General features: G+C 44.9%; 1 protein-coding gene across 8 annotated transcripts in view; it reads left to right on the top strand.

Moving 5' to 3' along the window:
• The window catches only part of LOC140733093 (tyrosine-protein kinase Fyn), a 226,772-nt gene that overhangs the window by 157,827 nt on the left and 51,051 nt on the right, over positions 1-17,894 (top strand). Inside the window, exon 1 of one of the 8 annotated variants that reach the window (XM_073055933.1) lies at positions 2,302-2,461. The exons of the other annotated variants lie outside the window; for them this stretch is intronic. The gene's annotated coding sequence lies outside the window, so the exon portion shown is untranslated. Of the gene's footprint in view, positions 1-2,301; positions 2,462-17,894 lie in introns of those variants that run through there. 8 annotated transcript variants of the gene reach the window in all.

Raw genomic sequence — 17,894 nt, 5'->3', positions numbered from 1 at the left:
ATTTGTTAGAGATGGGATTGCCGCCAAGCAGTAATTGAGGTCCGTTATCAGAGGAAGCTTGCTCGGAGGAAGCCAGTATTTCATGAATAGTTAAAGAGACATTGCCATAGCAAGAGGGCAAGACAGCTTCGTCCCCAGGCTGTGAGACCGCTGAGCACCCTGCCGCCATCCAGGTCTCATCACATGTGAAGTGCTAGTCGTGTAATGTTGTTTACTCGTATATGCACCTTCTTTGTTAATTTATTTGTGGTAATATTACTTTGCGTGCTGTGTGTGAGTCACTTGTGCACCATGGACCAGCGGAGCGTTGCCTCATTTGGCGGTATACGTGTCTACAGTTGAAGGGCAATAAAATTGGACCTGAGCTTCTCTTTGAGATGTTCTCTCCTGTCTGATGGTGTGCACTTACGCCGCAGAAGTTACAGTGTGATGTTGCCTTGGGGACAGTCGTGGGGTCTGGTGTGTTTTGTAACACAAAACCTAATTGAAAGAAAAACAAGGGAACCGGGAGATGAACCTGCATACTTTGTTTTTACTTTAAGTGAGGCGCGTACATATCATGTGGTGGCGTGATAACGTATGTCATGTGCATGCTTTTACACATAATCTACAAGGTACTATTTAAACGAACAAGAATGCTTAATTAAATGGATATATTTACAATATTACGCAAATATCACTGAAATATCAAATGCACAACAGAGTCATTGTTCACTCTGTGCACTTCTGAGATTTAGCAAGTTTAATGGGAAGTTTCATTCCGAAATCTCCTTGGGATTTATTTTGCCATTATTCACACTTTCAGTTGCAATCTTGGTGATACATTCTCACCGCGTTTTGTGTTGGCAGTGTTATTAATAATTTAATAGTTAACACAGTTGATGGAAAACCTAATTCATTTAATTTACTCAGTGTGTCAAGGGTGAAGTGCTTGCGGGGAAGTATGCGGAGCAGTGAAGATCATGTGTCAGGTTCTGGTCTGAGCACGTGATGACTCCCTTACGTTCCAGACATAAGTGATCCACAGACTGACCCAGTCAGAGAGTGTTCAGTTCACAATTGCCTATGTCTTTATGGAGCTCCGTAGGAGGTTCATGTGATGTTAAAGATGATATTCCCATCAGGAGTTCAAAGCAAATTGAAAATAAATAGTAAAATGTTCTTTTTTAATGTTAATCAGCTCCACCGTGAAATTGTCTTGTCTTGATGTCGGGAGGTCAAGGGTTCAAACCCCAGTCCAGGAGCCCAAGGATAGAATCTAGCTTGACCCTCCAGCGTAGTACTGACGGTGCACTACACCATTTGAACTTCCTCCTGTTGACGCCGATGTTAAATCCAGGGCCCTAGCTGCATCGTGAGAGTGGACATAATTGGAACTTGTTGATGTAGAAAAGCAACATCCATCACCAGGGACCCCCTCCGCCCAGCTTATGCCAGTGCTGTGATCAGGAGCCTCGTGACTCACACCACCAGGTTCAGGAACAGTTATCACCTGAACCAAGGGCGATAACTTCACTTACCCCCATCGATGAAATGTTCCCACAACCCATGGACTCGTCATTTCCTGTTCTCAGTACTTGTTGCTTATTCATTTATTATTATTATTCTGCCCTTACTCAAGAGTTTTCCTGGTTTTCTCAAGCTGCGCAGACCGGTAGCTCCAGTCCCAGAGAGGCTGTAGCTGAAGGTGCTTTCATTGTTCGCCAGCGCGTCGCAGTGCACAAGGAGCCGGCGTAAAAAGACAGTGCTACTGGACTTAGCATTGTGAATGAAAGGCAGATTCAAACACCGATCAAAGCTCCTTCACTTCCAACAAATTCCTTCTAACTGACTGAAATGTACCAACAATATAAAATGGCCTCCCTGATGACAAAAGGTAATTGGTAAACAATGTGATAATGAGTAATCAACAGCTGTGAATTTACAATTAGTAAGATCCAGTCACTAGCGATAAGGTAACAAACCAGATCAGGGACGACATAACAATTATCCTTTCTTCCTTTTTTGTATTTTCTTATAATTTGATGTCTTTCTCACGCTGGGTGAATGTGCAAGTGGTCTTCCATTGATTCTGTTGTGGTTATTATTCTATGATGAATTTATTGAGTATGCCCATGTAATGCCCTGGTTCATAATTTTACTGTTGTGCTGAATGTGCAGTATTTCATTCTGGCAGCTCTGTAAGAACACTCTGTTCTGGTTTCATGTTTGTTTGGGTTACTGTTGAAGATGAGAGGGAGGAGAAGCGTGTGCCATGCAATTAGGGTGGTGAGATTAAGAGGAGCTTTCTCTGGTGAGGGACACTAAGGTTGGGCTTGGAGCTTTTGTTTGAAAGGAGATGAAGGTAGAAGACACTAGGAAGCACGTGATCCGGTGGGAGACCCGTTCCTTCAGGATGGATTGCGAGCCACGTTCGGAAGGTGGTGTGTGATTTCACGCTGACCGAGGGTCCAGCCAGCGTGTGAGTGACAGAGAAGTTCAAGATGAGCTCCAACTTGTGCAAAATGTGACTGTTTAATTAGAATGGGCCCTTTTCTCCTTGTTATCTTTACTAACACTTCAGGTTAAGATTCTTAAATCTAATTCCTTTAATCGTATGCAGTGTACTGTCTGTTATTTCGTGGCATTAATTTGTCACGGGGCAGTGAATTGCACAGCATCCACACAAACCGGGGTTTGGGGTGGGGTCGAGCACAACTCGATCTCACAAGTTTTGCGGGGCCGGAGGTTGTCTTCCCTAGACTCAGACAGCCAAGGAAACCGGGTTGTTTCACCCGCAAGACAAAATGAATCTTGGGGTTGTATATGGTGACAAGTATGTACTTTGAACATTGAATTCTGGTCGAAACTTGCCCGTCAGCCAGTCTCACCACCTATAAAATCCAAATGTTTTATAACATTGTTTTAGAGATCTTATTGTGCACAGAGATCAGTTGCAGAGTCTGTCTATGAAATTATAGAAATCATGAAGCAAAAAAAAACCGTACGTACGTGTGTGTGTGTGTGTTTTGCCTACATACTCTGCACTGGAACAGCTGATGTCCATATAATGGTTACTTGTTATGGCACCAGACAAATCCTGCAAACTTGTAATCCACACTATTTTGCTCAGAAAAATGAGCCTGTATGGTTGCAGCGGTTGTGAGTGTTGGGCTTGTATTTTTCAGTTGTAATTTCAGCTGTAGACTGAGGGAATAGTCTCACGATTTTTGTAACATTTCAGAAAATAGAATTTATTTATAAACATTTCTACAGGAAGTACATGCTGTACAATCAGCATGTTTCTACATTCATCCTGCTATCATGCTGATATCATTCTCTTTACAAAGCATTAATGCCCCTTGTAGTCTCTTTGCACAATATACCCCACAGAGCATTTGCGAGCCGGTTGCGCAGGACCCAGCCCGTCGGAGTGCATCCCGCGATTATGGTGCCGAGAGCCCGATCCCTGGAGACAGTTTGCTTCTGACTGATGGGAACTGGATCTCCATGGATCTTTAGTCGGCCAGGCTGTCCTCGGCCCCCGCATGGACACCACCAGCAAACAGCAACAGCGATCACAACGCACTAAAGCAATACACTCAGAAATTGAGTGTTAAGCCATCTCCACATTCTCTGATGAGTAAGGATAGAAGGCGGGAGTCCACATTACGCAAGCCCCAGCAAAACAAATGTTTGTGATGCTAATCTTTGATGACTTGTGCCTGTGACTTTTTTTTAAATCGTGGTATTTGTTGACCGGGCCAGTGTATGCGGACCATCCAAGTTGAGGAGTGGAAAATCTGTAATGCAGATACACGTAACTTTGCCCTTGTATGTGTGTTAAATGAAACTCTGGCACCATCTACCTGATGCAAAATGGTTTATTCCCATCCTCAGCATCTCCTGAGCTTTGTGCAAAATGACTCAATTCTCCTTTGACAGGTTATAATTGGAAGGAAAGGCGTGCGGTTATCCTCTGCAGAGAGGAGAGCAGTAAAACTGGAAATATTCACTGTTTACAGAACACTGAAATAATTATCTTTTTTAATCTTTCTAATTGCAATTGGTAGTCCAACGGTAGAATCTCCCAGTGCTAGGAAAGGACGGCCAAAGAGCATTAGGTGCTTGTAACCACTTGATCTTCACTAAATCTCTACGGCAACGTTTGAAATTGAAGTACTCCCATGTGTGCTTTCCCTCAGAACTCGATTTATTCGGTGCCGATGGAGAGGCACGTTCCAACAGCTCTGACAGATTGACGGCCGGAATTTGCTGCTGCTGTTGGGATTGGCTAGGGAGGAAGGAGGGACAAAGAGAGTAGCCAATAGCTTTGCCCCAGTGGTGAGACATCGCGCCTCTCATTCCCCTGGAGGTTGGATCTGGATCCGGTGTTGCGTTCTCTGGCTGCCGTGCGCTTGGCATGGGATCCTAGGTGCTCGTTATTGGCAAGCATTGTCATTGTGGATATGACGAAACCCGGGAGTACCTCTGTCCCTGCTGGTTGACCGTATTTTGCTGAACCCCTGCCTACCAATTGAAAACCAGAATCATGACTGAAGTGGTTCTACTTAGCTGGCCTCGGGTTCGGAACGTACAGACATAAGAAGTAGAGGGTTGGGGTAGGCCATTCGGCCCCTTGTACCTGTTCTACCATTCTTCCCGAGCAGAAGTCATTGTTGCCGCAGGCACAAGCTCATTGAGGGACAGATACAGATTTACAGCAGCAGCACCACCACAGACACAGCACAAAATAAATCATACACAAATTATGCATTCAGGTATACCATTATGTTGGGAGGAGAAAATCTGCGAAAGCAAGATCTTAGTGCAAAGAAAAAGAATGAAGGTGTAATTGTAGACAAGTCCATGGTAGTGCAGAGAGGTGTTCAGAGCAGGGGTTCCCAACCCTTTTTTACATCATGGACCAACACCATTAAATAAGGGGGTCTGTGGATCCCAGGTTGGGAACCCCTGGTCTGGAGACTTATTGATCTGTGTTCTGGATAAATGTGACTGACAGCTCTGCGATAAAGTAAACTCCATAGGGTTCACCTGACTGAGTTTTTTAAAAAAATTCTCCTCATCTCAGTCCAGTTTGATTAAGTCCTTATTCTGAAACAATGCCCCTTGTTCCTCGACTCCTCAGTCTCAGGAAACATCCTACCCACATCTAGTCTGCTGTCTCCCTCAGTGGAAGGACTGTTTCCTTGGGCTGGCGTGTCTAGCACAAAGTAGGTGATGAGGTGCCCAGGTGCCAGAAAGATCAGGAGGCTGTTCATTCACAGTCAGATTTAATATCACTGGCATATGTCGTGAAATTTGTTGTTGTGCAGTACAATGCAATACAGTCCATAATAAAAGCAGTAACTTACAGTTAAAAATATATATAAAAATGTTAAATTAAAATTACATTTTAAAAACTCCTTGGAATTTTGTCTCCCAGTGGACTGTGGGCGATCCAGTATTGCTCATGTTCTGAGCTGATATTATTCCAAGTAGCAAAATTGAGGATTAGGGGATCTGACGATCGGAGCCAGAGTTTTCCACTCCTGCGACCCTTGCTGTGAATATTTTGCCCTTTAGTAACTAGCAGGGGCTTTAGGGACCAATAAATGTTGTGTCAAGCAGAGTGACACATCTCCATCTCCTCACCCCCCCTCAAGATTTTCCTCCCTCTCCCCAAAATTAATGGTTCTGTTCAGCTTGAGAGGCTTTATGACCAGTTTCAGCTGCTATTTCTGGTGTGCCTTTCTCTTCTTCCTGGAGTGTGGGTGGAACAGAGATTGCCCCGTGGCAGTGTGTAACTGGCTGCTCCATCAGACTGCAGAAAGTTGTAGTGCAATATTCTGTAACCGAAAATCTTAGCCTCTCCTTCCTTCTGTTTGAAATATTTTTGCACTTGTATGGTAGATTGTGTGCCCCCGCAGGTGTTTTTTTTCAAAAAAAAACTATATGCACTCTCCCTTTATTAAAATCATTATTCAAAGAGTCGGTGCCATTGACAGGATGCATAAAAAATAAGATCAGTTTCCACCCACCCAAATGTGGCTGTGGAATATCTTGTAATAAATGCTGAACATCCCCTTCAATAAACACTCTTGTGATTTGGTTATCATCTTGTAGTTAACAATTGCAGGTACTCTTGTTTAATTGGCTGCAGAGAAACCTGATAACCAGTCTGGAGCTCGTTCTCATCACTCAGTAATTCACTGTTCTTTGAGTTTGCAATCCACTAACTACAATCAGAATATCTGTTTTAACTTCCTTTTACATACACATACATGTACTGCACATGAGTATATGTATGTGGCTGTATAAAATGAAGGAAAAATAAAGGTAGGTGTTCTGATTATAATTAGTGGGTGTATATGTGTTTATATTAAACGGGAAAGTCTGCAGATACTGGAAATCTAAAGCACCGCACGCACGCACGCACACACGCAGAGAAAACACTGGAGGAATTCAGCAGGTCAGACAGCATCTACAGAAATTAATAAACAATCAACGGTTCAGGTCGAGACCCTTCTTCAGGACTGAGAAGGAAGGGAGAAGGTGCCAGAATAAAAAAGATGGGGAGAGGGGAAGGAAGATGGCTCGAAAGTGATAGATGGAGCCTAGTGGGTGGGAAAGATCGAGGACTGGAGAGAGAGGAATCTGATAGGAGAAGAGCATGGACCATAGGAGAAAGGGGGGGAGGTGACAGGCAGGTAGAAGAGGTAGAAGGTCAGAGTGGGGAATGAAGGAAGTGATTGTGGGGGGGGAATCTGTGTTTACTGGAAGGAGAAGCTGATGTTCATCCCATCAGCTTGGAGGGTACCCAGACCAAAAATAAGGCATTTTATATTATGTATTATTTTATAATATCCTGTTGCTTATGCTCTATCTGCAGCTGCAGCCTGGTTGCCTGAAGCAACACAGCTCTCGTTACATCTAAAAGATCTCATCTAGAGAATCTTGGCCTTTGGTTGCATTGATTCTTTATAGATACATTACATGATCAAATACTTGGGCTTATATAAATAAATATAACTACTCTAAAATAATTCACTGTTACCTGTTGGTCAGTGTCTTGCCATGCTGTGTTGGACCAGGATTTTGCTCATCAATGGTCAGGTTTTCAGAAAGCGACTTCCTCTTGCTTGAGTGCCAATCAGGACAGTTTTGGGTCTGTTGATTTGCCTATTCCCTTAGGAACTGCAGTGAGTTCAGCATCACCCTCACTCTCCACAGAGAGCAGACGCAGACTTCTCGATTGCTTCAAGTTACGGTACATTTCAGTTAATTAGGCCATCATTACAATCTGTCAGGTCAGACTCAAAAACCCTTGGTTTGCCCCCTCACTCCATGTTCTCTCTGTTGCATTCTGCTCTTGGATCCTCCTCCCACGCCCATTAGTCATCTTCCAGCCCATAGTTATTTCTCCCCAGTGCAGTGTAATATGAAACATATTTCAGCCTCAGCTTGTCCAAAGGAAGCATTTCACAAGCGTATTGGATAACGTTGCCCACTTGCCTGTCCACCTCCCTTCGTTCTGTGTTCCCTCTCTTGCCGTTGCCTGCTGGGGTTTTTTTTGTACTTGCCTCCAAATCTCCCTCCTAGATTTGGTCATCAGTGTCCAGCGGCTAATTGCTTCATTGGATTGAATTCCAATCTAAAATGGCCCCCAGTTGGGCAATGCTGAATTCAGTTTGCTGACCCTTTAAGGGGCCACCCCTTGCAGATCAGCCTGCGTGAGGGTGGGGATGTGAGGTAGTTACTACCTCAGACCATCTTTTCTATTATAACGCAGGAGGTGGGCATTCAATCCCTTGGATCCAGGACAATCCCACCTCCCCTCCCCATTTCCCTGTAGTTTTCTCTCCTGTACTAACCAACTTCTCTTTGATTCTTTTGTTACAGTGCCAAGTAGTGCACCATCTTGTCGGTCTACCCACCAGCCCCTCTATGTTTTATACTCTGGGTTGGCTGGTATGGTCGGGAGACAGTTAGTGAAATGGTGGCTGGCATGGTGAGGAGCCCTTGCATAATCTCTGAGCGGCAGAGGTTGAGGGTAGACGTTTGTAAGATCATGAGTGGCACGGTTAGAGTAGGCAGCTGGTATCGTTATCCCAGGGCCAAGTTGTCTAATACAGCTTAAGGTGAGAGGGTGTACGTTCAAAGGAGATGTGCAGGGCAAGCTTTTGCCTACACAGAGAGCGACGGGTGCCTGGAATGCAGTTGTGGGACGCTGTGGATGGCTGGTTTTCATGGTTTTCCTCTTTGGCTCATCTGTTGTTGAGGTGATGATGGTATTAGAATAGGTGGCACCAACAGGTTCTGATGATCTGACCATTCAGTGCACGGGCCACGCCTGCCAAGAACTGATTAACTAGTCATTAATTTTGTTACCTTGTTACCTCTGCCTGCTCAAATATGACAAGCCTTTAAGATAGTGTGAAATGTTCTTGGCATTTAGAGTGTCATAACGAGATGTAACGTACAATAGACTGTAACTGCAGGTACCCTTTTTAATGTGCTGCACCGTGGTTTAATATTACTCTGCACTTAGAAACACAAGTTAATAAAATTTGTATCTCAGCAGGTCTCATTTTCTGTTGAATGTGAGGTTATTGCTTGCATGTTACGGAAAGAAACAGCATTTTCAGGCACAGTAAAACAGCAACTGTATGAATGTCACACAGCACATTTCTGGTAACTGGATGTCGAGAATCATTTTCGTGCATCTAGAACTTTAACATTTCCGACACTTTTTTTTTCATTTTACCACACTGCTGCACATCACAGGCTGTAGTTTTGCTTTGAGAAATATTGCTGGCAAAGGGACATTAACATTTTGTCACTGAGTGTTTACAGACACATCACTGGGCAGACACAGATTGTTATCTGAAAGTCTTTAAACAAGGGCCCAGTCTCTATAGCACTCTCGGTGTTATTAATGAATCCAACTTGGTTGTTTCGGCTGAATTGGTCGTGCAATGCAGAAAGAGACCATCTGGCCCATTGTCCCTGGGCTAGCCTCTGATCCATTGACAGTTGTCAGCTGGCCACTTTTCCATGTTTAGCACAGACACTTTGAGCATCTCCCAGTCCTGTTGTCAGCTCTGGAACGTGATAACGCTGCAGGCAAACTGTTGTAAGATTACCATTGAGGGAATGTTTGTGTTTTTGTTTGCAAAATGAAATTGGAGCCTAGGTCGGGTCAGAAGCTACAAAAGTTGCCTGGCATATTCAAACTGGGCTAACCCAACTACAGAGAAGTCAGCAGCCTAGGTACACGAGACTTTGGCATTTCCAGAGTCTTAGAGTTATACAACAGGCCCTTTGGTCCAACTCATCCACCCCAACCAAGGTGCCTGCTGCACTTTTTTTGTGAAACAAATTCTGATCCTTTCTGAGGAAGTCAATCTGCTTATTGGTAAAAGGGTCATTTTTAATCATGGAAAGAACAATACTTGTTGCCCGTCCCTATCGTCCTCAAGAAGGCGCCAGGTGAGCTGCAGTATTCCAGGTGAAAGCACTCACCTGCTGCGATTACAGCGCCATTCACAGACTGAAACCCAGCAACAGTTGTCTATTTCCAAGGCAAAATGGCATGGGTATTGGAGAGAAACCAATGCACCTGGTTGCTATGTCATCAGTGATAGGCCTGTGGGTTTGGCAGATGCTTTAGGAGTATCCTGGCCAAATAACCAGAGTGTGTTTAGCATATGCTCTACATTGCTGCCATTGAATGCCAGGACATGAATGATCATTGACGGGATACCAATCAAACAGGCAGCCTTTTCTTGGCCAGAATTGTTTTTTGAAAATCGTTGGTGCTACACTAATCAAGTGAAGAATATTTCAACACAGGCCTGACTATTGCTCCATAGGAGGTGGATAGGCCTCAGAGTATCAGCGGGTGAGTACAGTGTCCGACCTTCTTATCGGAGCCATGGTATTGAGGTGTGGGTCCTGTTGAATTTCTATATTAACTTGTTAGGGAGCAGAATAGACATTTTTAACCCGCCAAAATGTGTTGCATGTTAGGTTGAATTGAATTGACTTTATCACTTACATCTTTCATATACATGAGAAGTAAAAATCTTTATGTTACGTCTCCGTCTAAATGTGCAGTGTGCAATTATAGTCATTTATAATAAATATTATGTATGACAGGATAGTCAATATAACACAGAAATACAGTTGTGTCAGCATGAATTAATCAGTCTGATGGCCTGGTGGAAGAAGCTGTCCCGGAGCCTGTTGGTCCTGGCTTTTATGCTGCGGTACCACTTCCCGGGTCGTAGCAGCTGGAACAGTTTGTGGTTGGGATGACTCGGGTACCCAATGATCCTTCAGGCCCTTTTTACACACCTATCTTTGTAAATGTCCTGAATCATGGGAAGTTCACATCTACAGATGCGCTGGGTTGTCCGCACCACTCTCTGCAGAGTCCTGCGATTGAGGGAGGTTCAGTTCCCGTACCAGGCAGTGATGCAGCCAGTCAGGATGCTCTCAATTGTGCCCCTGTAGAAAGTTCTTAGGATTTGGGGGCCCACACCAAACTTCTCAACCGTCTGAGGTGGAAGAGGCACTGTTGTGCCTTTTTCACCACACAGCCATTACGTACAGACCATGTGAGATCCTCGGTGATGTGTATGCCGAGGAACTTAAAGCTGTTCACCCTCTCCACCCCAGATCCATTGATGTCAATAGGGGTTAGCCCATCTCCATTCCTCTTGTAGTCCACAACCAGCTCCTTTGTTTTTACGACACTGGGGGGAGATGTGGTTTTCTTGACACTGCAGAGTGCTGCTGACAAGCTCCAGGTCAGATAGAGGAACGAATATGCACGTGTGCATAGACAATTTTCTGTGGCCGCTCTGTGTAGCTGATCATTCATCTTCCAAAACCATATCTATTGGAGAAGATTCTTAGAGATAAGATTTACTCACATATGGAGAGGCATGGACTTGTTAGAGACAGTCAGCATGATTTGTGATGGGGCCATTATGAACGATGAGTTTTTTTTCAGGAGATGAGCTGATGATTGATTAGGGAAGGGTGGTGGATGGTGTATACACAGAGCTTAGTAAAGCATTCAACAAGGTCTCATACTAGGCTAATCCAGAAAGTTGGGGCAAGTGAGACCCAAGGTGATTGCGTAGATTGGATTCAAAGTTACCTTAACCATAGAAGGTGGAGAGGTATACATCTGGCTGCAAGCTTGTTCCTGGTGATGCTCCATAGTGATCAGTTTTGGGGCCTCTCTTGGTTGTGATATGGTATAATAGATCAGGGGTTCCTAACCTGGAGTCCACAGACCCCTCACTTAATGGTAGAGTTCCAGGGCATAAAAAAAGATGATTTGGACAAAAAAGGTGAGTGGGCTGATTGTGGTAATTTGCAGAATGACTTAAAAATTGGTGCAGGTTTGGGTAGTAAACAAATTGCTGAATGGTACAGCAAAAATTAGATCATTTGGCAATGTGGGTGGAGTTGCTGTTGCACTCCGAACATGGAGCACAGAAGCCCAGAAACAGGCCATTCGGCCCACAGCATTGTGCTGAACCAGCTAAAAAGCAAATCAAAAACACCCAAACAATATTCCCTCCTAATGACACAATGTCCATATCCCCCCCGCCCCCCATCTTCCTCACATCCATGTGCCTATCCAAATGTCTCTTAAAAGCCTCTAATGTACTTGCCTCTACACCATAGCAGGCAGCACATTCCAGGCATCCACCACTCTGAGTAAAAAAAAAACTTACCCCTCACAACCCCCTCTCACCTTCAGTGCATGCCCTCTGGTATTAAACATTTCAACTCTGTGAAACAGATTCTCTCTGTCCACTCTATCTATGCCTCTCATAGTCTTGTAGACCTCTCTCAGATCTCCCCTCAGCCTCCACTGCTCCAGCGAAAACAACCCAAGTTTGTCCAGCCTCTCATGATAGCACATACCCTCTAAACCAGGCAGCATCCTGGTAAACGTCTTCTGCACCCTCTTCAAAGCCCCAACATCCTTCCTATAGTGGGGTGACCAGAACTGTATGCGGTACTCCAGACGTGGCCTAACCAGTGTTTTGAGATGTAAGCATGCAGTAAATGTCAGGACTGTAAGCAGTACTGATGTATATAGAGATCTTTGGGTACGGGTTCATAGCTCGCTCAAAGTGATAACGCAGCTAGATAGGGCAGTAAAGAAAGTATATGGCATGCTAAGCTTCATCACTCAGGATATTGAGTATAAAAGTTCGCAACACACACAAAATGCTGGAGGAACTCAGCAGGTCAGGCAGCATCTGTGAAAGAGAGTACAGTCGACCTTTTGGGCCGAAACCCTTCAGCAGGACTGAGTTTTGGCCCGAAACGTCGACTGTTTACTCTTTTCCATAGATGCTGCCCGGCCTGCTGGGTCCCTGCAGCATTTTGTGTGTGTTGCTCGGATTTCCAGCGTCCGCAGAGTTTCTCCTGTTTGTGATAAAAGCTGGCAAATCATGTTGTGTCTGTATAAATCTTTAGTGAAGTTGCATTTCAGTTACCGTGTGCAATTCTGGTCACCGCTTTATAGGAAAGATAGGGAGACTTTGGAAGAAGGTGTAGAGGAGGTTCAGCAGGATGTTGCCTGGATTGGAGTGCATTCGCCACAACGAAGGTTGTGCCGTCTTGGATTGATTTCTCTGGACAACAGATTCTGAAGTGATACCTGATAGAAGTTTAAAAAATTGAGAAGTAATCACTCTTTTTTCCCCCAGGGTGGAAATGCCAAATGCCAGAGAGCATAGGCTTAGGGTTTGAGGGGGAAGCTTTAAAGGAGATGTATGGGAGCAAGTTGGGGGCATCACGGTAGCATAGTGGTTAGTACAACCCTCTTTATGTCCTCCTCATGAAAGGCGAGGGTTTCCTCCGGGTGCTCTGGTTTCCTCCCACAGTCCAAAGATGTACTGGATAGTAGGTTAGTTGGTCATTGTAAATTGTCCCACGATTAGGCTAGGGTTAAGTGGAGGGTTGCTGGGTGGTGCTGTATCTCAATAAACCAATAAATAGAAGTTTTTTTTTTACCCAGGAAGTGGTAAAACTCCGAATGTGTTGCCAGAGCTGATGTTGGAAGCAGGTACCATAGCAACATTGAACAGGCAGGGGATGGATGGGAGGGGTGGAGATCATGCAAAGGCAGTTGGGATTAGTTTAAATTAGGATCATAACCGGTGTAGAAAGTGTCTGTTCCTGTGTCCTGTGAACTGTATCAAAGCCCAGCAAAACGGCCACTCAACAGGAAGCTGTCAGCAGGGAGACTTGGTAACAAAACTCTCCTCCTGCAGGGAAAACTATGGTTGTTAATGGAAACATTAGAGGAATTGGAGCCAGCTTTCTGAAGGAGGCATTTCAGTTTGCTCCTACTAGCAGAATTAACTCGCACAACCTTTCTTTTAAAAATTCAGCCTCAGAATGAGTTATTGGAAAGAGACAAAAGAATTGTTTCAACCTACAGATCTGCATTTAAATTGTGTGAGTGAACGTACGCAGGGCTCGCTTCAATGAACAGCACTGTAACGACGTGAGATGTGGGGGCCTCATCCAGAGCAGTAAAAGAATACCTTCATACCTTGAGCAAAAATACCCGGTGCTGTTAAAGGGAAGCTGGGGGGGAAATCCATTTTACTGTCTGATTTATTTTTTGGTCCTCTGTTGGGTCTAGTGCAGGCAATGGCAGATTAAGCTTTACTTCTAAAACCAGGAAACGGCATTGTATGTGAGCCAATTCTCCTCCTCGGTCTCTCTCTTGAGAGCGTTGATTAATTTGTGGCTGTGCTGGCTGCCAGCACCTTTGTGAGCGGTTGGTAACTAAGAGTCTCAGTACTGCTGAGGTAACGTTGTGGCTTCCATCGGGAATGGTTGCATGAACTTTCTTGCCACATCAATGTAGCCTTGTTCATCCTGATTAGACCCTTGCTGGTCCTACTCTTTCTGATGTTCACCCACGTAATCCAGGGCAGGATTAAACGGGGGTTAATTTCTGCCAGAGGTCTGCCGATCCACTGTTGATTCAGAACATTGCTCTGTAGAGGTGGAATAGTATTTGGAAGTTGTGCAGAATTTCAGCTGATTTTAGTTTTCTGTGCGATAGTTAAACATTGGAGAAACACCGAGACAGTAAAGAGGTTTTTAATGTGCCAAGCAAAATTGCTTTGCACCCTCCAACACGATCTACACACTCTATTAGATTCTGCCATTTCCTAATGAGTTTCAGCTCCAACAAATAAAATAAGAGGCTGATGATTAATTTTCTCACTTCAAAGAAAGTGATTCACCCCCTTAAAAGAGATAAGATGGTCGGTGACTGAATTCGGTGGAAGCTTCCGTACAGAGGACTGCAAAAGGTTCATTAGAAAGGCTATATTATGGTCCAGTTATGGCCTAGAGCACGGCTTCCCAAACTGGGGTCCACAGATCCCTCAGCTAATGGTAGGAGTTCATGGTATAAAAAGAGGTTGCAATCTCCTGGTCTAGATTATGGGTCATACTGCGCGAGTTGGCTGAGTATGCAACTTTGTCCAGCTTTTTCCAATCCTTTGCAGTGGTCCCTCCATAACAGATGGTAATGCCAGTTCGAATGTTCTCTACAGAACATCTGTAGAAAGTTGCAAGAGTCTTTGGTGACATTCCAAACCTCCTCAAACTCCTAATAAGATATAGCTGCTGTCGTGCCTTCTTTGTAATTGCATCAATATGTTGGGCCAGATCTATCCACTGCTGATCTCTCGATGAGAACTGGTATGTGTTCCCTTGACTGCCCCTTCCTCAAACCACAATTGTTGGTCTTACTGATGTTGAGTGCAAGGTTGTTGTTGTGACACCACTCAACCAGCTGATCTATCTCACTCCTGTACACCACCTCTTCACCATCTGAAATTCTGCCAACAATAGTTGTGTCAACGTCAAATTTATGGATGGTGTTCGAGCTATGCCTAGCCACACTGTTGTGGGTATAGAGAGCGTAGAGCAGTAGAGTCTTTGAGGTGCACCAGTGTTGATCGTCAGCGAGGAAGGGACGTTATTTCTGATCCACACTAACTGTGATTGCCCAGCGAGGAGGTCAAGGATCCAGTTGCAGAGGGAACACAGAGCCCCAGGTTGTGGAGGCTGTTGAGGGGATGATGGCATTGAAGGCCGAGCTGACTTAGATATTGCTATTGTTCAGCTGATCCAAGGATTGAGTGGAGAGCCAGTGAGATTGTGTCCACTGTAGACCTATTGGGGCAATAGGCAAGTTGCAGGGGGTCCAGATCCTCACTTAGATGGGAGTTGATCCTGACCATGATCATCATCATGTGTGCAACTGGATGATAGTCACTGAAGCAGCTCACTCCGATTGGTATGACTGTCGCCCTTTTGGTGCCTGATTGTCTTAGGGTGATATTAATCCGCTGTTAAGTTATATGGAATTATCACAGATGAAATTTAATCCCTTTTGAACCTATGTCTTTCCTGTGGTGTGAACAGAACAAATAGCGGCTGTACGTTACCAGTCAGTTCAGATCGGCAACAACATCTCTTCCACAATCTCCTTCAACACAGGTGCACCACAAGGCTGCGTGCTTAGTTATTACCATCAGGCTCTTGAACCAAACAGGATAACTTCACTTGTCCCATCGCTGAAATGTTCCCGCAACCTATGGGCTCACTTTCAAGGACTCTTCACCTCGTTCTCGATATTTATTGCTTATTTATTTTTGTATTTGCACAGTTTGTGTCTTTTGTACACTGGTTGATCGTCCAAGTTGGTGCGCTCTTTCATTGATTCTATTATGGCTGTTACTCTGTTATGGACTTATTGAGTATGCCTGCAAGAAAATAATTCTGGGGATGTATATGCTGACATATATGTACTTTGATAATAAATTTACCTTGAACTTTAACCTCCCTGCTCTGTGTTGTATGCCTTCCCTAATCAAGGGAAGCATCCCTCATGCCTTGTCCATTTGGCCCACTCTCTCTCAAAATGTGTGGACATGTACTCCAAAGACCCTCTGTTCCCTACACCACTCGATATTCTGCCACTTACGGTGTGTACTCTTGCCTCACTGCCTCTCCCTGTATGAGCTGCTAATTACCATTCAGAGGTCTAAAGACCCATTTCCTGAAATTAACCATTAGGGACATCAAGAGGGCTCTGTACGTTTTGAGAATGAGGGCCGGCTTCCACTGGTGCTGATATTGAGAGGGATGACCTTCGAGTGATCTGTGGGGCAGCACTCGGTAGCACAACGCTTTACAGTACCAGCGACCCAGGTTCAATACCCGCTGCTGCCTGTATGGACCTTGTACGTTCTGCCCGTGACCGCGTGGGTTTCCTCCCACAGTCCAAAGACCCAGCGGTTGGTAGGTTAATTGGTCATTGTAAGTTGTCCTGTGATTGGGCTGGGATTAAATCAGGGGAATTGCTGGGCGGTGTGGCGCGAAGGGCTGGAAAGGCCCATTCTACGCTGTATCTCAGTAAAAACACAGTATTGATCTGCTGCCAAATTCTGTGGAGCAATGGCAGATGAAATCTAATCCCAATCACTGAGAGGTGGGGCTTGTAGTATGTACGGCAGGGTTCCTCGGAGGATTGAAGACCTCGGTTTACAAGGCCACAGATCTCCGAAGGTGGCGGCGCAGGTGCACGAGCTGGTGTAGACGCGTAGGATTCTTGCCATCATCTGGGACATGGAATATACGGGCAGGAAGGTCTTGAAGCTGTGTGCGGTTCTGGTTGCCACTCTGTGGAAAAGACGTAAATGCTCTGGAGATGAACAAGGAGAACAGATTGGATGTGTTTTCATTAGAGCAAGGGAAGTGAAGGGGAGGACCTGATATCAGCCGGCTGCTTTTTTACGATGTTGTTCTTCAAACTCCACTATTAATTTACCCTAGCTGATCGATGACTTGGTTTCCAATGTGGCTTTGCGTAATAATCGTGTGGAATTGCTCCTTCAGCTTCATGCTTCTGTTTGTTAAACCAAAGCAATAACTCAGCTTGTCAGTTAATAGGACATTTACGTAGAAAGCAGTGCCATGGTTTGCCTCGTCCTATGGGAGCTGCCGTAAATGGGATCCCTTGAGCTCAGGGTCTCTCGGGATGAGTTGAGAAAGAGCAAGTTCAGACCAGGCATGTTGGATGTTCACTTCCATTTGGGTAGGTATTGTATGAAATTTCATTGGGCTGTGACTGTGGCAGACTTCCAGTCATAGTTCAAGTCACTGGAACTATCGTAACGTCAATCTTGTGGCCTTTTGCTTGTAAACTAGTATCCAGTTTCCATAAGCGATTGATTAATCTTCAAACTGCACCTGCAATCTCTGTGCGAGTACTTATTACACCAATCTGTTATTTGTCCCATTATCCAGAGGCCTGAGCTATGATAAGGGTGTGAACTCAAATCCCAGCAGGCTGTAAAGGGAATTTAAATTCAGTTAATAAAACCTCAGAATCAGATTTACTATCACTAGCTTATGACACAGAACTTGTTGTTTTGAGGCAGCATAAGTTACAGTAAATCACAGGAATAAACGGTGCAAACAAAAGAATTGCAAGTAACAAGTTCCTGGACCATTCAGAAATCTGATGGCGGAGAGGAAGAAGCTTTTCCTGAATCATTGAATGTGGATCTTCGGGCTCCTGTACTCACTCTCTGATGATAGTGTGGTGAACTACATATACCTGTCTGGACATGCCCCTCTGCTGACTGCTCCTGTGACTCCCCCCACCCCCGGCTGACTGCTCCTGTGGCTCCTCCCACAGACCCCTGCTGACTGCTCCTGTGGCTCCTCCCACAGACCCCTGCTGACTGCTCCTGTGGCTCCTCCCACGGACCCCGGTATAAAGGCGATTGGGGACTACGCCCCGGCCTCAGTCTCCAGGATGCAGCGTGGTGGTCAGTTGC

Source organism: Hemitrygon akajei, chromosome 9 (genome assembly GCF_048418815.1).
Source record: "Hemitrygon akajei chromosome 9, sHemAka1.3, whole genome shotgun sequence".
Classification (NCBI taxonomy): domain Eukaryota; kingdom Metazoa; phylum Chordata; class Chondrichthyes; order Myliobatiformes; family Dasyatidae; genus Hemitrygon; species Hemitrygon akajei.
Note: the sequence above shows the minus strand (reverse complement) of the source record. Positions and strands in the feature narration are given on the sequence as shown.